Below are 18,164 nucleotides of genomic sequence, written 5' to 3' on the forward strand. Positions count from 1 at the left end.
CCTTGCCTGAATTCTCCAAACTCAGATAGAAGCAAGGTTTGGATAGAATGTTCAAGATCTTCGTCTGTGGAATACAGTTCGCGAAGTCTATCCCACACTTCCTTTGCCGTAGTGCATGAGCTGACCAATCTAAATGTGTCGGACTGAAGGGCGAATCTGATCAACCTTAGTGCCTTAATATTGCACTGGAATTTGTCTTTTTCATCTTGCGCAATATTCGTCACGTCCTTAAGCAGATCGTTGTATTCTTTTTGCGTCTTAATAACTCTGGATGTCGCGGAATGAGAAAACGGTCCATTGATAATGGCTTCCCATATGAGAAAACCATTGTCCTCCGATCCAATCATGTAATCTTCAAAATGATGTGCCCATACTTCATAGTCATGGGTGTATAAGATTGGAATCTTTGTCGTCGATCCAATGCTGTTGGAAATATTAATAGGGTTTGATTGCGTCGCGTCCATTATGATCGTAATAACCTGTTCAAAGATCAGACTTGTAAAAGCAGATTAGGGCAAAACAATAAATACTAAGATACGTCAATTAAGACGACGGCTCAATAAATATCGATGATTGCGGAAAAACCCTAATGGAAATCTTTTTCACAGAAAAGATGTGTATCGATTACACAGTCTCCTGCTCTGATACCAATTGATGGGATTAAAATAAATTTTAATCTATGAAGATCGATTAGATCTTGAACAAGTATAAGTATAAGAAACAGCAAGAATGCAATAATAATAGCAAACCAGAGAACAATATTAAGAACACAACAGCTTGAATCAATCGTGTTGAATGATTAAATAAAATCCTTAGAAGAGCTCGATTAAGAACATCAACTGTAAAGGATTGGGAGATTACAAGAAAGCAATATCGTAGAACTCTTGAATGTTCAAACTGAAATCTTGAATCTTAACCTAATATGCATGCAAGCGATAACTTATATACTATACATAAAAGGCTCTCGGTTGGACAGGCCCAAACCGGAGAATAAAAGGCTAATCTACGAGCCCAAAAGACGCAACATAAAACAGAACTTCAGCCCAACAATAACTGGATCCCTTGGGAAGAAATGTCATGGTGTGTAACAATTTCATTGGAACCACGCAAAAAAATGAGATTTCATGAAGGTACATTCGTTAATTCATTGGTGAAAACTTGATCAAGGTAATTGGTCATCGTCAATTCGTTGGTGTTGAGTTTTCGGTTTCACTCAGCTTGTAGTGGCACGATGCTAAGATCATAAACACAGATGTTGTGTAACCATAAACCTCAGTGGTAGTTGCTGAGAGTCTCAAGGGTTACAGTGATGATGCGAATGTTATGGAGAAGTATAATGGGGATGGTGAAAGAAGACATAGTACCTCTGCTGCGAACATAAGGACCAAGCAGGAGACTCTGAACTCATGTGAGAAAAGAGTGAGGTAGCTCATGATTAGAATAAATGAGTTAGCATTTTTGGGAAGACAAGGTTTGTGTATACCAGGTCATGAAGGCTATTATTCAAAATTTTATGAGGCTTGGGACACATACAGCAGCATGCTTCTAGGGAAACTAAAGTAAGTCAACAACTGATTCAGAGCCTTTCTTCCACTTCTCGACACTCTGAAGTGTCGCTGGCCCGGTTCTGGATCTTGATCACAAGATGGGCCATGGACAGGTTTGAGGTCCCAACTGCTGACGGTGCACCGATGTCTTCTGTTGGTACGTTCCATACCAAGAAGATCATCGTATCCGATGCATCGAAGTTCTCCTTCATTGGCTCTATCCCGGAGTCGATGTATGGTAGTGTGCCATCAGACAGCGGTATGATCAAGGCGATCAAGGAGTTAGGGCCATCTGGTCCGAGGGAACTGACATCGGACATGTTGCGCTCGATTCATGATGCTGACAAACCGGTGGCCAGGGGTAAGAAGGCAGACAAGGGGAAGAAACCATCCAAAGCCCCAAAACCTACTCCCAAGAAACGCAAACAACCGAAGGCTGCTTCCTCCCCACAACCGAAAAGGAGGAAGACCCAACCGAAGCGAAAGCTCGTCCTTCCCTCAACCTCCAGTGAATCCGAAGGTGGGAGTTCGGACTCTGAGGGATCACAAGGAGACGAATCTCCACAAAGAGGCAACACACCCCCTCGGTCCCCAACCCCGGAGATGGAACTTCACCAATCTCCAGTTCCTTACCCTCCACCCACAATTCCGATTTCCATTCCCACCATAAACCCTACTATACCACCAACCTCATTCCCAATACCACCACCCATATTCACCACATCAACCGAAACACCACCTGTAACCAAAACCCCTCCCGTAACTGAACCTCCACAAACCGAAACCCATACACAACCACCACCCGAAACTAACCCCCCACCCACTCAACCTGAACCAACCAAACCCATAACACCCCAGCTTCACCACCACCTCAATCTCCAGAAGACGCCTCCGATGGCGATGATCAATACCTTGGTGGTGATCACCTGAACTTTGATTCGGTCTACCATAGTCCGTTTCAAGTTCAGAGTGATGAGGAGGATGATGCTCCTGTGACAAAGAAGCATCTCCGCGAGCTGAACGAGAAGGTTGATCAACTTCTCGCCTCCTCTTCCAACCAGCAGTCATCCTTATCTGAAGCTGCCCTTCAGAGGATAGTTGATGCCTTCTCTAGGGCTCAACATGACTCAGTGGCCTCAGCAACTGCTGCGATAGACGCCTCCACCCGAGCTTGTGAGGCAGTGACCGAAAAAGTCAATAAACTATTCCATGACGCTACAATCTTGCTGCAGTCTATGCAGGAAAGCGCCGAAGCCACCAAAACAACTCTGGAACCACTTGTTAATCAATTGGGCCAGTTTGTAAATATGGAGTTATCCTCGTTCGCTACCCTCAGACAAAACCTTAGCGACGACAACTCGGCACTCCGTGCCTCCATCGACGCTCGCTTGGCAAAGCTACAAGAGGATCTTGCGGCTGAAAATTCACTGATGGACGTCCTGGCGAGTAAGACTACTGCCCTCAAGGTCAAGACCACACAACTTTCCAACTCCGAACAACAATTGGAGGCTCTTCGATCCGAGAGGGAAATCATCAAGACGTGTGTTTCGGATGTCCACGCCGCTCTATCCAACATCCTGGAAGCACACGACCCCATCCTCAATCACTCAGTGAGGCGTACCCTCGCTGAGAAACTCTCTCCGGCCATGGACCTCTTGAGTAAAATTGAAGGCCTACCCAGTTTCGTGTCCATTCCGAAACAAGGGGGAGATGAGAATAAAGGATCGAAACCACCTCCTTCCTCCAAAGCTACTCACACAACCGAACCACCCCCAACTGGTCATGCCTCGGGTTCGGGTGTGAAGAACAAAGGCAAAAACATAGCAGAGGGAGGAGATGACGATGAAGATGAAGATGAAGACAAGGAGACTATTGCGGACATGTTAAAGAGAAAGAACAGTCGCAATACTGATGACGATGTCAGTCGTGTGGCACGTGAAGCTGAAGAAGCCGAACGTAAACAAAAAGAAGCCAACGATCTCCTTGAGAGCCGAAAGCTGCTCTTCCCTGCCTGGACCAGGGATCGTCTGATAAAAGAGGCCATAGAGACTCCAAGCATACTATGGCTCGAGCCGGTGATATCGTTTGACTGCAACAACTCGGTCGATTCGCAATTTGATATGCCACTGACTCGAAAGGCGTTCATCTTCCACGCCTTCTCTAACATTTTCGAAGTCCCGCATCCGAACGATGAGCTTGACAGGGAGCTCATTGACTTCTACCTGGAGGCCGCTCGCCCTCAGTACCTTACATGGAGCGCCCAGAAGATTGTCAATGTTCGGGTGATGAAGCCGTTTGCCGTGGGGAGATTCACAAACGTCAAGTTCAAGCTTATCCGAGGATCTGCAAGAACTGCTCACATGATCTCTCTGGCGGATCTGCCCAATCTGAACCCTCATGATTGGATAGTCTTGTACAACATCTTGCTGACAAACGAAGCCGAATATGGTCCCATCTTAGACCATGTCAAAAGGATGCTGGCATGCTATATCATGGAGGTGGCCGTAATGGATCAGGAGGTTGCCACAGTGTTTAAGAAGAAACCGAAAGTCAAGCCTGTGGGATCGGCCAGTGATCTAAACACGATGAAAATGGGCAAAATAGATTCGAGGCGAAACTCTGTGATGTTCACCAGAGCCGAAGGACAGAAATGTCTGTTCGCGTTAGCTGACAAGCACCTCTACACCACTACCTGCTTGGAACACGTCCTATCAATCGTTAAGCGGTGTAAGGACAATTCGGCTGATGACATCAAGTACTTTGAAGATATGATCAATTGGTACATCCGGTTTAGACAGACCATCCTTTCCATAACCAAGTGTCTGTTTAGTACCGTGAAGAAGAAGGTACCAGCTTCAGCCGCCGGCCCAAGTAAGAAGTGAAGGTCTCGCTCCAAATTGACGCAAAGGGGGAGATTGTTGGGCTGAAGTTATGTTTTATGTTGCGTCTTTTGGGCTCGTAGATTAGCCTTTTATTCTCCGGTTTGGGCCTGTCCAACCGAGAGCCTTTTATGTATAGTATATAAGTTATCGCTTGCATGCATATTAGGTTAAGATTCAAGATTTCAGTTTGAACATTCAAGAGTTCTACGATATTGCTTTCTTGTAATCTCCCAATCCTTTACAGTTGATGTTCTTAATCGAGCTCTTCTAAGGATTTTATTTAATCATTCAACACGATTGATTCAAGCTGTTGTGTTCTTAATATTGTTCTCTGGTTTGCTATTATTATTGCGTTCTTGCTGTTTCTTATACTTATACTTGTTCAAGATCTAATCGATCTTCATAGATTAAAAGTTATTTTAATCCCATCATAAACAAACCATGAAATAAAATGATGTTTCTTGCCATTTCTGGCGAATAGCAACAATTGTTTAAATCTAAACATAAACCATTCCTAAGCACTAGAGAATACACTCCAATCTTGGTCACAGGCGACGATCTTCTGTTCCTCATGATTAGATTTATTCTTCCATGCTCCGCATCTCTATTTCTTCTTAGTCCCTGCAATTCAGAACAAATGTGGTAACCACACCCGATATCTAGTACCCAAGAAATAGCATGAGATGAATCATTAGATTTAATTGTGTATATACCTGCGAAAGATGGCTTGATCTTTCCTTCCCTGATGGCTTGCAGGTAGTCTGGACAGCTTCTCTTCCAATGCCCTATTTTATGGCAGTGGTGGCACTCTGCCTCCTTTGGGTTAGGGTTAGGCTTAGCGGGATCAACTTTTGTCCCACTAGAAGAGGAACCATCTCGGGACTTTCCCTTGCGGTGGCTCTTAGACGGAGCCTTCCTCTTCTTGCCTCTTCCTTGCCCAATGGCCAAAACAGGAGCAGTGGGTGGATTGGGAGTGGGTGCAACAGACTTGTCCTTGAGGTTGCTCTCAGCAACCCTAAGGAGATCTTGGAGCTTACTTAGGGTGACCTCCTCCTTGTTCATGTGGTAGGTCATCCTAAATTGATTGTAACATGGAGGCAAGGAGTGAAGCACCCTATCGATTGCCAAGTCTTCCCCAAAGTCAACATTCAACTTGCGAAGACGATCGACATACCTTTGCATCTTTTGTAGGTGCACGGTTAGAGATTCTCCATGACCCATTTTAGCCGAGATCATGTTAGTGAAGATCTCGTAACATTCTTGCCTTGCGTTTTGATGGTATCTCTCCAACAAGTCTTGGTGCATTTCGTACGGATACATGTCCTCGTAGGACTTTTGGAATTCGGCGTTCATTGTGGCTATCATGATGCAATGAACCTTCGTTGCATCACGTTCATGAGTCTCAAAAGCAGTCATTTCATCCGGATTAGTGATTTATGGGTTGATCTTCTCGAGCTTCTCATCGAGGACATACTCCTTGTCCTCGTAGCGAGCAATTGTGTGAATGTATCTTATCCATTCGCTAAAGTTCGTCCCATCAAAAGTCACCTTTTGGCAAAGGCTCATCAATGTGAACGAGCTAGCAGCAGCGATGTTCGCGTTCGACATCTACAAATAGGAAGGACAAAGATAGATTAGATTGAATCCCTAATTATCACCCAATAAGAAAATTAGGGCTAGGATCCAACAACAATATTTACATATTAGAAAAGGGATGCCGTAATCTAACATGCAAACAATTCGAAGGTAAGTGAATGACGGTTCACTAGTTCTCCAAGATGAAAACATAACTTTAAGTTCTAAATGTATTGAGAATTCCTAGTTTTGGATGAGATTCATTGAAACTTTTCAATGACATGTTTAAATCTCGATATGCCCCTCTCGTTTGTGACTGGGATACCGAGGATCACAAAGTGGGTGTGAATTACCATGCAAATTCACATGGTGCCTTCATTGTAACAATCACCTATTCGATGTGCCGGTAAACCACACACGCTCCATCTAACTATGATAAACAATGAATCACCCTTTGCCACCTTTGCATAGAACCAATTAGTGTGCCGGTAAACCACACACGCTCCACTAACTTCTTGGAAAGGGTGCAAAGTGTAATTTCATGGGATTGGATCAATTCACTTTTCCTAAAGTAACTAGGATTGGGAATTTTGAAAAACATGTAGTTACTTTGTATTTCATATTATACTTTTAATGAGGAGATGAGGTTGCCCTATCCTACCCGTTCGGCTAACGACCCTCCACCGATCAAACAAGAGGTGAGTGTGAGTGTACACCCATTAAGCGCCATTTTATAGGTCGCAACCTTATATCCACCTTATAGACCGGCTTCGTGAATGAGGCCTACTAATGGTAAGACTAGCATTTTTACTTATACATATATATACATATTAATCTTGTAATATTATATTAGTATAGGGTTGAATTTTAAACTTGTAAAATTCTAGGGTTTGAAATTTAAATTGTCTAAATTAAACTTTTAATCACAAAACATAAATTTCGAAACTTGAGGGCAAGTTTTAAACTTTTCAAAACATAGGGGATCAAAAAACAAATAATCCAAATTAACATTTAGTCACATAATTATCCATATTTGATTTATTTAATTATTTCTTGCAAAACAATTTACCAATTTAATTAAAATAATTAATCAATTATCACATAAGGAAATTAATATTCAATTAATTGATAAATATCTTCAATTAGGTCAAGAATATACTCAAATATATCTCAAAATCGGATTTATATTGACCTTTTAAGATTAAGGTACGTTCCCAAAAGATAAACAGCAAGAAATCTCGAAATTAGCTCTTTCTGACACTCGAACTCGCCGAGTACCACAATGGACTCGCCGAGTTGAGCCTACTCGCCGAGTCCACTATGGAACTCGCCGAGTTCATCAGGCAAAATGTCAAAATTCGAATTTTGCAAGCAACAAACAAGCAACCAATGCATCAATTCAATGGAAACCAATCAAGGCTATGATACCACTGATGGGTTTTAGCCATATGAACATTCCTATGTGCACATGCAAACCCTAATGCTTGGATCTAGGTTTCTCTAATTGAACATGCATTGAATCCAAGACTTCTAATGGCTAATAGAGTATAATAACAATAAGAAATCAGAATTAGAAGTTTACCTTGAATCACTTGCTTGATCTTCTTGTCCTTGGAGTTTTAGAGTCACAATTGTCACTCCTCTAATGGCTTACAAACACCAACTAGCAAGAGGATGATTTGAGAGAGAGAGGAGAGGAGATCAAAATCGGCCAGGGTTTCTTCTAAAGCATAGGTGCCGATTTCTCTTGACCCCTAGGGTCTATTTATACTAGTGAGGCTCCTAGGGTTTCACTCTTAAACCCTAATTGGATAACTTAGGCCCTAAGCAATCCAATACCCTAATTGATAAGCCTTTGGACGATTTCAAGGCCTATCCATAGTCCTTAAAACCTTCCCCCTTTATCCATAAGGGATTTATAGCCCAAAGTACAACTATCAAACACTTGACAGTTTATGCCCCTTTATTCAATTAATTTCTGTAAGTCACCAAATTAATTCCTAATTAATTTATGACTTATATTAATCAAATAATAATATTATTATTCCTTATATTATTCTCATAATATATTAATAATATTTCTTCTCTCACAATAAACCATCAAGTTGCTATGGTGAAGGCAACCCAAAAGGACCATGCACAACCGGGTCAAATACTTGCCTAATATAGTTGCAGCCTTAGACACTATTCCAACAATAACTTGATACATATTCGTCTGTTTATCTGTTACCTGAGAATACAAGTTATTTTGAAAACGGTCAACATATGAAATGTTGGTGAGTTCATAAGTAATGTTTTGGAAAAATGATTTTTGTGAAGATTGCAAACCCAGAAAATCCGATATTTTCTGAAAAGAGTATTTGTAAAAAAAGTGTGAAGATCCGTAAATGTGCTTGTCGATTTTTAAAACATGAATAATTGTTGAACTTTGTATACATCACATAGGTTAAAATGTTGAACTCCTCGGGAAAACCCGATGTTTTCCCAATGCGTAAATTACATGACTTTTTATTGTTATACTGATACGACGATTGTTTTTGATTATCCAGGTGACATTGGATTAATTAAGGGTTGTGAGTTATTACAATCACGCATTATTGAAAATGACTAGTTAATAACTACAAATTATGACCGATCCTTGAGGCGTCGTCGATACTACTCACATAATCCAACCACCTTGACTTCTCTTGTTTAACGTCACGAATCTGCTTACTCGGTTTCTCATAGCCCTACAACCGAGGAGAAAGGAGGGTAAGAAGCCTCCTTTATTTCCATAAGTCGTTCAAGGCTATCGGGAATGCGAAAGGCACTTGGCCCGACTCGCATTTGACTTCTCGACTTCGCTAGCAGTACTAATGGGCCCTTGGGGCCCAACAGTACGATAGAGCTATTGAAAGTCCTTTTACATGGAATTAGGTCATAGAAGGCCCATTAACATGTAAGCGCGTCCCCTTCGGGCCCAAAGATCATGCTATTGGGCTAGCAAGGCCCAACAAGCATGATTTGAAACTTTCAAGCCCAAAGATTGAATATTGACTCCTCGTAGTTATCGCGTGTTTATTGAAGTACTATGGTTTATTGATTTTTGTTTTGTTTTTGATTCGAGACCGAATCAATTCGTTTGGTAACGATATTGGTTGTTGAATGTGTATTCGCTATTACGTTTTGCCGGTAGTGGTGGATCTCGTATTTTGTCTTAGGGGATTTGTTTGTTTGAAAGTAAGATTTTTATCTTTTTACAACCCTTCTTTTATAAAGTTAACACTTTTAGTCCTTTATATAAAAGAATTTCCATTTTAGTCCTTAAACCATTTTTCTTGACACTTTAGTATCATAACATGTTAGGAAGATGTTCTTAGCCCAAATTTGTTTTGTGAACAGCTTAAGTCCTTCGAAATGAAGTTTCTCGGTTAGAACCCTCAATTTCGCAACTTTGTCAATTTTGGCCCAAAATAGAAAATTTTTACATTTTTGATCCTTTTTGAATTTGAAAAACATTTTTGACCTTTGAAATGGTTTTAATACACTTTAACCCCCCTGTTTTACAGAAAACTTCCTTTTCAGACCCTCCATCTTAGAAATCTCGCAATTTGGGCTCATTGGGCCGAAAAGGCCAAATTTAGCCCATTAAATTCAAAATTTACATTTTAAGCCCCTCAAAAATGTTGATGTTCAGTAAAATTGTTATAGAAACTGTTTGGACCCTTTTGAACCTCCAGAAATCATAATTTGTCGGTTTAGGCCCTTAGTTTTGTATTTTTGACAATTTAAGCCCAAAAATGGGTTTTATGTCCAAATATGTTCATCCTTACCAAATGAACTATTTTTCTTGACTTGAGTAGTGTAAAATGATTTAGGTTAGGTTTAGTTCCTTTCCTATGTTTTAGATCTCGGTTTTACACACTTGTTGAATAACATATTCATCACAAACACAAGATATCACACACATACATGCATCAAATCACACATAGCATACATTTACACATAGATCTACACATTTACTTGTATTCTCCCCCATAAAAACTCATAAAAACCGAAAATAAGGGGTATGAAACTCACCTTGTGGTTTGGATTTGGTTTTGATGAAGATTTGAGAGAAGATTTCGGCCCTAACACCCTTTTGATGAAGTTTTCGAACTTAGATGATTCTAGGGAGTTAGATCATGAATTTGCTTGAGTTAAGATGAGATGTTTGATAAACTAAGAGTCTAGATCATAAATCTAAATATAAACTTACCTTGGATGATGATTTTTGTGGAAAGTCTCTTTGAAAAGCTCTTGATTCTCGAAAATTTGATGAAGAAAGGTGAGGATGTTCTTTGAGAGAGTTTGTTTAATAAAAATTGGATGAAGTGTGTATGTTTGGGAGCTCTCGGCCGAGAATCAAGAAGAAGAAGAGAGAGAGAGAGTTGAGATGACTAACTTAGATGCATGTTGGTCCATGCATGGAGGTATGTGATATATAAATGAGGTGGCAATCTCACAAGTCAACTCTTCATTCTGTGGGTTGGGCATGGCCCGAGATTTGGAGAGGGAAAAAGAAAAGGATTGGGCCTTGTATGCTTAAGCCTTTTTCATGGTTATGTTAAGTGATGTTTGGTCCAAATAAATATAAATGTGATTTTTATGACCTATTAGGGCTAAATTAGGTTAATTATGGCCCAATATGGTTCATTTAAATAATTTATTTCATTCTAGGCCAAATATGGCCCAAAATATTGAAATAAATGGAAGTGGGTCCAATTAGAGCCAATTTAAAAGTTCTAAGCCCAAGATAGTCAAATTGGAAGCTTATTGGTCCATTGCGCCCAATAAGGAAGTTCCTAGTCCTAAATGGACTTAAACAAGAACTTCTAGGGTTTCCAATTGCTTGTTGACTACTTGCAATGCTTGTATGAGGTGTTTGATTGAAATTCTGTTGTCATAGAGTAAGCATCATGCATGCTTTCATGTTTTTGATTCATAGTTGATGATGTGCACAAAAATACCCACTAATTTTAATATTTATAACCTAACAAACTTAGACTATCTATGCACTTATAGGCAGTGTACCTAGTCAGATTACAGTATAGCTTAGGTAAGTCGGGTGTCGATCACAGGGAACGGTGGATTAATTTAATATATTTGATTATAGGTTACATGTTACACGAAAAGAATAAATAAATATCAAACTAACAATTAATTAACTACTCTCGATAAACTAACAGGAAAGCAAATCTCTTCAGGTACTTTGGTTTAGATAAATTACACCTTAAAAAACATAGACAATTGCATACACAAATTCATTTATTCAATGTTCACCGATTCCTAAAATGATTAGATTCGTGTTCACTATAACTAATCCTTTAGCAAACAAGTCAATTCAAACAGTGATCAGTTGATTAAACTAACATGCTTCCTAGTGTTGAGTTCGTATCAAGCAAGACTTATAAATACAGTTAATCAATGTAGACATTTAATTAACCTCTTGTTGATGGTCATCAAACAAGGCTCACACATTAACTTACTTACTCTCAAATTAATCCTAGTTTCACATTCGTTATTTCTAGTCTTATAATCTCGATGGTCATCAAAAATCATAAGAGACAAGCAAATCAAGCGGATGTTCAAGCAACTCAATTCACTTAACAATTAACAGAAAATAATCATCATTAACACATGAGGATCTTTAAACAAGCTTGGCAAGATAAATTAAACACAAATAAACTATTTAATATAGCAATTAGTCTAATAATCAAAGCTTCATTCAATCATAAACACAAAGTAAAAGGTTTTTACACCCAAATCAGAAACTAAATACAGAAAAGTACCACAATGGAATGCTAAACATGGTCACGTCAGCAATCTATATGATAATCAACATGTATCCGCTCTCCAATCCTTCCGATCTCCGCTCCCATTAGCTTAACGGCCTTCCGGCCGCCTTCTAAACCCTCAAAACGGCTTAACAGAAGTTAATTGTCGACTAAATTAGGTTAGAAGTCGCCCCACATCGATCTGTTGAATTATCTTTAAATATGCAAACCGACTCGTCGAGTCAAGTGGTGACTCGTCGAGTCCCTCTCACATTCCCCGTATTGCGATAACTCTCTGGAATCCCGAGTCATTATCTTCTCGATTCTTCGATTGGACTCGCCGAGTAGACGATCTGACTCGCCGAGTAGGTGCCTTTTTCAGTGTTTTTCTTCTTTATTCCATTCTCAATCTTCTAACTGTTTCTCCCGCTTCCTTTCGCTTCCGAGCTTCATCTTTGGACTGAAAAACATAATTTAACACTTTTAAGTACCTTTTGTCCATAATATGCGATAATTAAGTTAATAAATGAATACTTAATATGAACTAATTATGCACATATCAAAATACCCCACACTTGTCTTTTGCTTGCCCTCAAGCAAAACTGAATTTTAACACATTAGAATTATGTATAACAACTCCAATCTAACCCAGCCATTATGCCAAGACCGCAACGCATGCATTTGTGTCTAAAATTTTTCCTAAAGAACCCCCCATATTCCAAATACTCACAATCCTCATAAACATTCACCCACTCACCCCGAACTATGCTCATTTTATGCAACCCTCCGAATCCATCCTCAGAAAACCTCTTTACCCTCAAGGTATTTTTAATTGAGCCACCCAAGCATACATAATCTAGAATTACAACTTTTTCGATACCACTATGGAATTCTTTGAATTCTTCACTTTCTTGATAATTTAATCTTTGATCTCTTTGAATTCATCACCCTTATTGTTTGATTTTCGGGTATCTTCAACTCTTTTGGATTTCTTGGAATTTTGATCTTTTGATCTTCACTTTAATTGCTCCAAAATTCATACAATTTCTTGTAATTCTCTCTTTTTTTTATAACATGTATACCTCACTTTTTCTTTCACTCAAAACCCTACATGCTTAAGCAGGGGCGCTCAATCTCAACCTTTATTGGCTAATGATAAAAATTTTCCTGGATACATTTCAGGTTTAGGCTGCTAAACATATTGCATCCCTCAGGCTGAGCAAGATTGTGTTTTTGTCTCATGATTTCACTGAAATAAGGAAGCCACAAATGCACTAGAACGTGTATAGGCTCAACTAAAGATTTGGGTTATCATGCAATTATCAACACAACTCTAACATGGAATCCTAATTTTTTACCAAAATTTTCTAAATAAATCCTAAGTAATACTTTTGGTATGCAAATTTTTTAAAATTAACCTAAATTAAGACTCTAGATTTTCTATTATGTAACCAACCCCCTACCCCACACTTATTTGATGCAATGCCCTCATTGCATATTATGCATAAAAACATAAAAAGAAACTAAAGAGGGAATTGGAACAAACTCCCCTGGGATAGCAGTCGATAGGCTGATCACTTCCATTTTAAACTCCAACTTCAATCAACTTTAGACATGGTAACATCTCATCCATGCCTTGGGTGTCAAAACTCGTGTGGGTCGCTCCAAATACGCGGAAATCAGTGTAAGATCTTCAAGAATGGATATAGAAGAATAAGTGAGCAAGTGGGACAAGTAGCAGCATCAAATCAGCAGTCCGTCGGTATAAAAATTGAACGACTCGTCGAGTCTTATGGTGGACTCGTCGAGTACCAGCGCGCCTTCTCAGAATATGTAGAAATACAAGGCGACTCGGCGAGTCGTCTTAGTGCACTCGTCGAGTAGGCCACTGAACGAAAAAACTTGGTGTTTTGCAACTGTTTTAGCCTCTAAAAACTTCTTTAACCCTTCCTCACATTTGGACTCAATTGCTCATACCCCCTAGGAACGGACTCGACACTTTGACGTTAAAAACTCGCTTCCTTGACTCGCTCTTACTCTAGAAAACATCCATGCTTTACATCTCTAACCCATCCTAAATAAGCAAGCATAATTCAATCCTGAAAAATACTAAAGCAAACAACCATTAATCATAACAAAATCTCAAAGCATACACACCAAATAAAAAAAAATAAAACAAAACAAAACAAATTAAAATTGTTTGATTAAAAACACAAAAACATCAATCTTCATCTTCCTCATCATCATTAGCAGCTCCACTTCCCCCGGCTCCGCTTCGTCTAGCAGCAATCCTCTCATCCCAAGACGGAATGAATGGGTAATTCCCACCATCAATATGTGGGATATTGAAGTGGTCAAAAAGCCGAATGTGGGATTGGTTGCTAAAATTCAGCCCCCTTGCCAATTGATCCTGCATCCGCCTCATCTCTACATTGTACCAATCCATTGGTACATCTTCATTTTCGACCGGAATCACTGGCGGCTCGTCCTCCACATCCCGTTCTCTTCTCGATCTCACCCTCCTTCCCGGTGCATCGGGACCAACAACGGGGTCATCATTTGGGATGGCATAATGGCCACCACCATAGTCTTCGATTATCCGTGCTCGTCGGAAAAGAATGGGATTAAACGGGGGCGTCGGAATCATTGTCATGAAGTTCCAGGCTCCACGGTTCATCAACCCGAATGAATTCGCCAATCGAGTGACAAACATTCCTCCATTGATACGGGAGGTTTTGCGATCTTTGACCGCACCCTCCGAAAGGTATGAAGCAATACACCATGAAATGTTGCAAAAGACGCCGGGTGTTATTATGCTCCATAAGTAGAAAACATCAAGGTTGGAGACCTTGTCATCGTCTTTCCTTTGGTTGATGGTGGAGGAAATAAGGCGGTGAATGAGGCGGTGAGTCGGGGATCGGATGCTCCCTTCTTGTGCAGACTTTGGAATGTAGACTTTGTTTCCTATGGTATTCCACCAACCCGTGCTCGTGACTCCATCGGGGAACGCCATATGAGTGTTTGCCAAGAAAGCCCGAAAGATGTTTGTTGTCACTAAGGGTTGATCATAAATCCCTAGTCGGTAGGCAAGGTCCACCACCGAGCATTGACGATACTCGCCCCAAAGACAAAAAGTAAAGCTCGTCGGGTGATACACATCCACTCCCCCGGTGAAAGACACCGTGGAAAAGAATTCTAAACATAGTTCCAAATAAACCGGTTCTTGAATACGGAAGACCCGGCTCCACCCATCACACACCATACTGTCGCCTTCATGTTGGAACTCCTTAAAAAGGTAAGGAGCTAGTTCTTCTTCATAGCTAACACTCTGCAGCCATTCCCAATCGATTCTGTTCGGTACATACACTTCCTTCTTCTTAATGTCGGAGAGCTTCTTCTTCCACTTCCTCATTGTTGAAGCGGATTCAATTTGCGGGAAGTTTAACCATGGAAACTCCCCTTGGCTACCAGTTGAAGACTGTCCTCTTCTGAACATGATTTCTGCAAAATAAACACACAAAACCCAGCAACACAGAAAAGAATTAAAAAAAACTGAACTGTATCTGTAAATCGACTGGACTCGTCGAGTCCATGCCCGACTCGACGAGTCGCGCAACCTGCATGAGTCAGTCGACGGGTCGCATAAAATTGGACCATAAAACTTGTAATTTCTGTCAAGGGTTTTTGTTCAAGGACTTCCTACTAAGTAATAAGATCAAACTAAGCATTCAAAACAACAATATTCATGAAAAATCGAAACCCTAGAATTTCATTACTTTTCAAAAACGGGGTTTTTTATGCAATTACAGGTATAGATGGCCTTATAATCTCATTCTTTCTAGAAATCAAGAAGAAAGCTGTTACCTTTTGAGTTTAAACCTTGAGAAATTGGAAGAAGATTTGAAGATTTCTTTGAATGCTTGAGAGTGTTTGCGAATGGGGTACCCGGTGAGTGTGGTGTGGAAACTGAATTTTTAGGGTTAAAACCCTATTTACCAGATGTAAAAGTAATTTCGAAATTATATTTTTTTTCTGTAAATAAAACCGACTCGTCGAGTCAGGGTCAGACTCGGCGAGTCTTGTCGCGCAGTCAAAGATTTTCAGTAATCAATATATACTCGTCGAGTCATGGTCAGACTCGGCGAGTCATTTAACAAATTTGCATATTTTTCAAAATTCTCTGTTTATTATGAATCATTTCACCCCACACTTAGGCTAGGCACACTCTCAAGCAGACATGTCCGATATTTTGGAAGATTAAAATTGTGAAACAAAACAAAAACTAAAAAAAAAACTAAAGAGTAAAAGAAAGCAAACTCTAACGACGGGTTGCCTCCCGCCAAGCGCTTCTTTTTGAGGAGTCATGAGCTAGACTCCTTCCCATTTACGTTTTGTCATCTTCAAGCATCGGGAATGTACGCCTCTCTTTTTGTGGTTTATACTTGGTCTTGTAGGCGTGAATCTTCTTCTTGTAAGCCTTCTTCAATTCGTCTTTTCTCCTTTTTATTGCCTCATCTCCAGCTGTTTGGTCTTTCCTTTTTCTCTTTTTCTGTTTTACCCTTTTCTTTTTCACCTGGTCTTGAACATCTTTCTCTTTAAATTTGACGACTTCATATTTCATGATGGTCCGTGCTCTAGGTTTAGTGGTGAATTGGTGATCAGCTACCTCCTTCCTTTCCTTTATTCCTGCATCCTTTCCCGTGCTTATCCCTTCTCCAAATGGCATCGTATCAAGGCATGCCACATCGGCGTGGTGCACCTCCATTCCTCTTACTTCTTCTGCCAATTGTTCTTCCAAAAAATCAAAAACCGTAACTGAACCCAGGGTATGTGAAGAACTATCAATAAACAGACCAGCTTTGGTCAAGTTTTTATCCAAATCGACTGGACTCGTCGAGTCCATTATGACGACTCGGCGAGTCGGATCGGGTTCCATCAATCCCGGAGTGTTTTCTGAGTTGGCTTCTTCCAGTAGTTTTTCTAGCTCCTCCAAGTCTTTGTCAGCATCTTCAACTCCTTCAGAGTGTAGTGTGAACTTACTTGGGTCTTCTTTTAGTAAAATTTCAAGCTCTTTTTGTAATACCTCATCATCCAATTGGATAAATGAGATTTCTTCTCTTTTTTCTTCTTCTTGCTTGACTTCTGGAATAGCTTTAAACATCACCGACTCATCCCCCACTCTTAATGTCAATGTAGACTCACATATGTCAATTAGGGCACACGCGGTGTTTAAGAATGATCTTCCCAAAATAATTGGTATTTCGGGGTCTTCTTCCATTTCCACCACCACGAAGTCTACTGGAAAAATAAACTTGTCCACTTTGATAAGGAGGTTTTCACAAATGCCTTATGGATTAATTATCGTTTTGTTTGCCAAATGGATTCTCATATTTACCGGCCTTGGTGTTGGTAAATTTAGCTTCTTAAAGAATGAGTAGGGCATCAAATTAATGCTTGCACCTGAATCAGCCAATGCTCGTGTAGAGACTTCATTACCAAATTGGCACGGAATTACTATGTTACCCGGATCACCCTTCTTCTCAGGCAGCTCACTCATCAATATCTCCGCGACTTCAGCCAGATCTTTCCTAGCAGCAAAAAGACCTTTAAGCAAGTTAAAGTATTTAGGAGTTTGGAGCATTGTTTCCACAAATGGTATATTGACTTGTAAAGCTTTAACATGCTCCATGAAGGTTCTATAGGCTTGAACTTTTTTTGCAGGCATGGCTCTGGTTGGGTATGGCAAAGGAGGGTTGTATGGCTTTAGGAAACTGGCAGTATTTTCATTCCCGACTGGACTCGTCGAGTCCATGAGAGTGACTCGGCGAGTCTGGTCGGGTTTTTCTGGTTCTGGTTTTTCTTCCCTTTCTGCCTTCTTCATGGGGACCCTTTGTGTTTTTGTAAATTTTTCTTCACTGATGGAGGTTATTACGCTCACGTTCTCCTTTCTTGGATTGGGCTCGGTGTTGCTCGGAAGTTGACCCGGTCTTCTTTCATTCACTTGATGTGCAAGTTGTCCTAGCTGTTTCTCAATGTTGAGAATGGAAGCTTGCTGATTCCTCAGCATGTTTCTGGTTTCTTGCATTGCTATATCGTGATCATTATGTCTTTTCTCGGACGCGGTTATGAACCTTGTGAATATATCTTCTAAATTTGCCTTCTTTTCCGTCACCGGCTCTTCCTTTTGATAGAATCCCCTCTCCCTCTGTTTGTATTTCTCCTCCTTAGCCTTTGTATACTCTTCGTATGGGAGCCATTCCTTCTTTGGCTTCCTCCAGTCTTCATCGTATCTATCACCACTGGAATAAAATACTTGAGCCTTTTTATTTCCATTCTCGTCTCGATCACAATCCTTGGTAAGATGG

Source organism: Lactuca sativa, chromosome 8 (genome assembly GCF_002870075.4).
Source record: "Lactuca sativa cultivar Salinas chromosome 8, Lsat_Salinas_v11, whole genome shotgun sequence".
Taxonomy (NCBI): domain Eukaryota; kingdom Viridiplantae; phylum Streptophyta; class Magnoliopsida; order Asterales; family Asteraceae; genus Lactuca; species Lactuca sativa.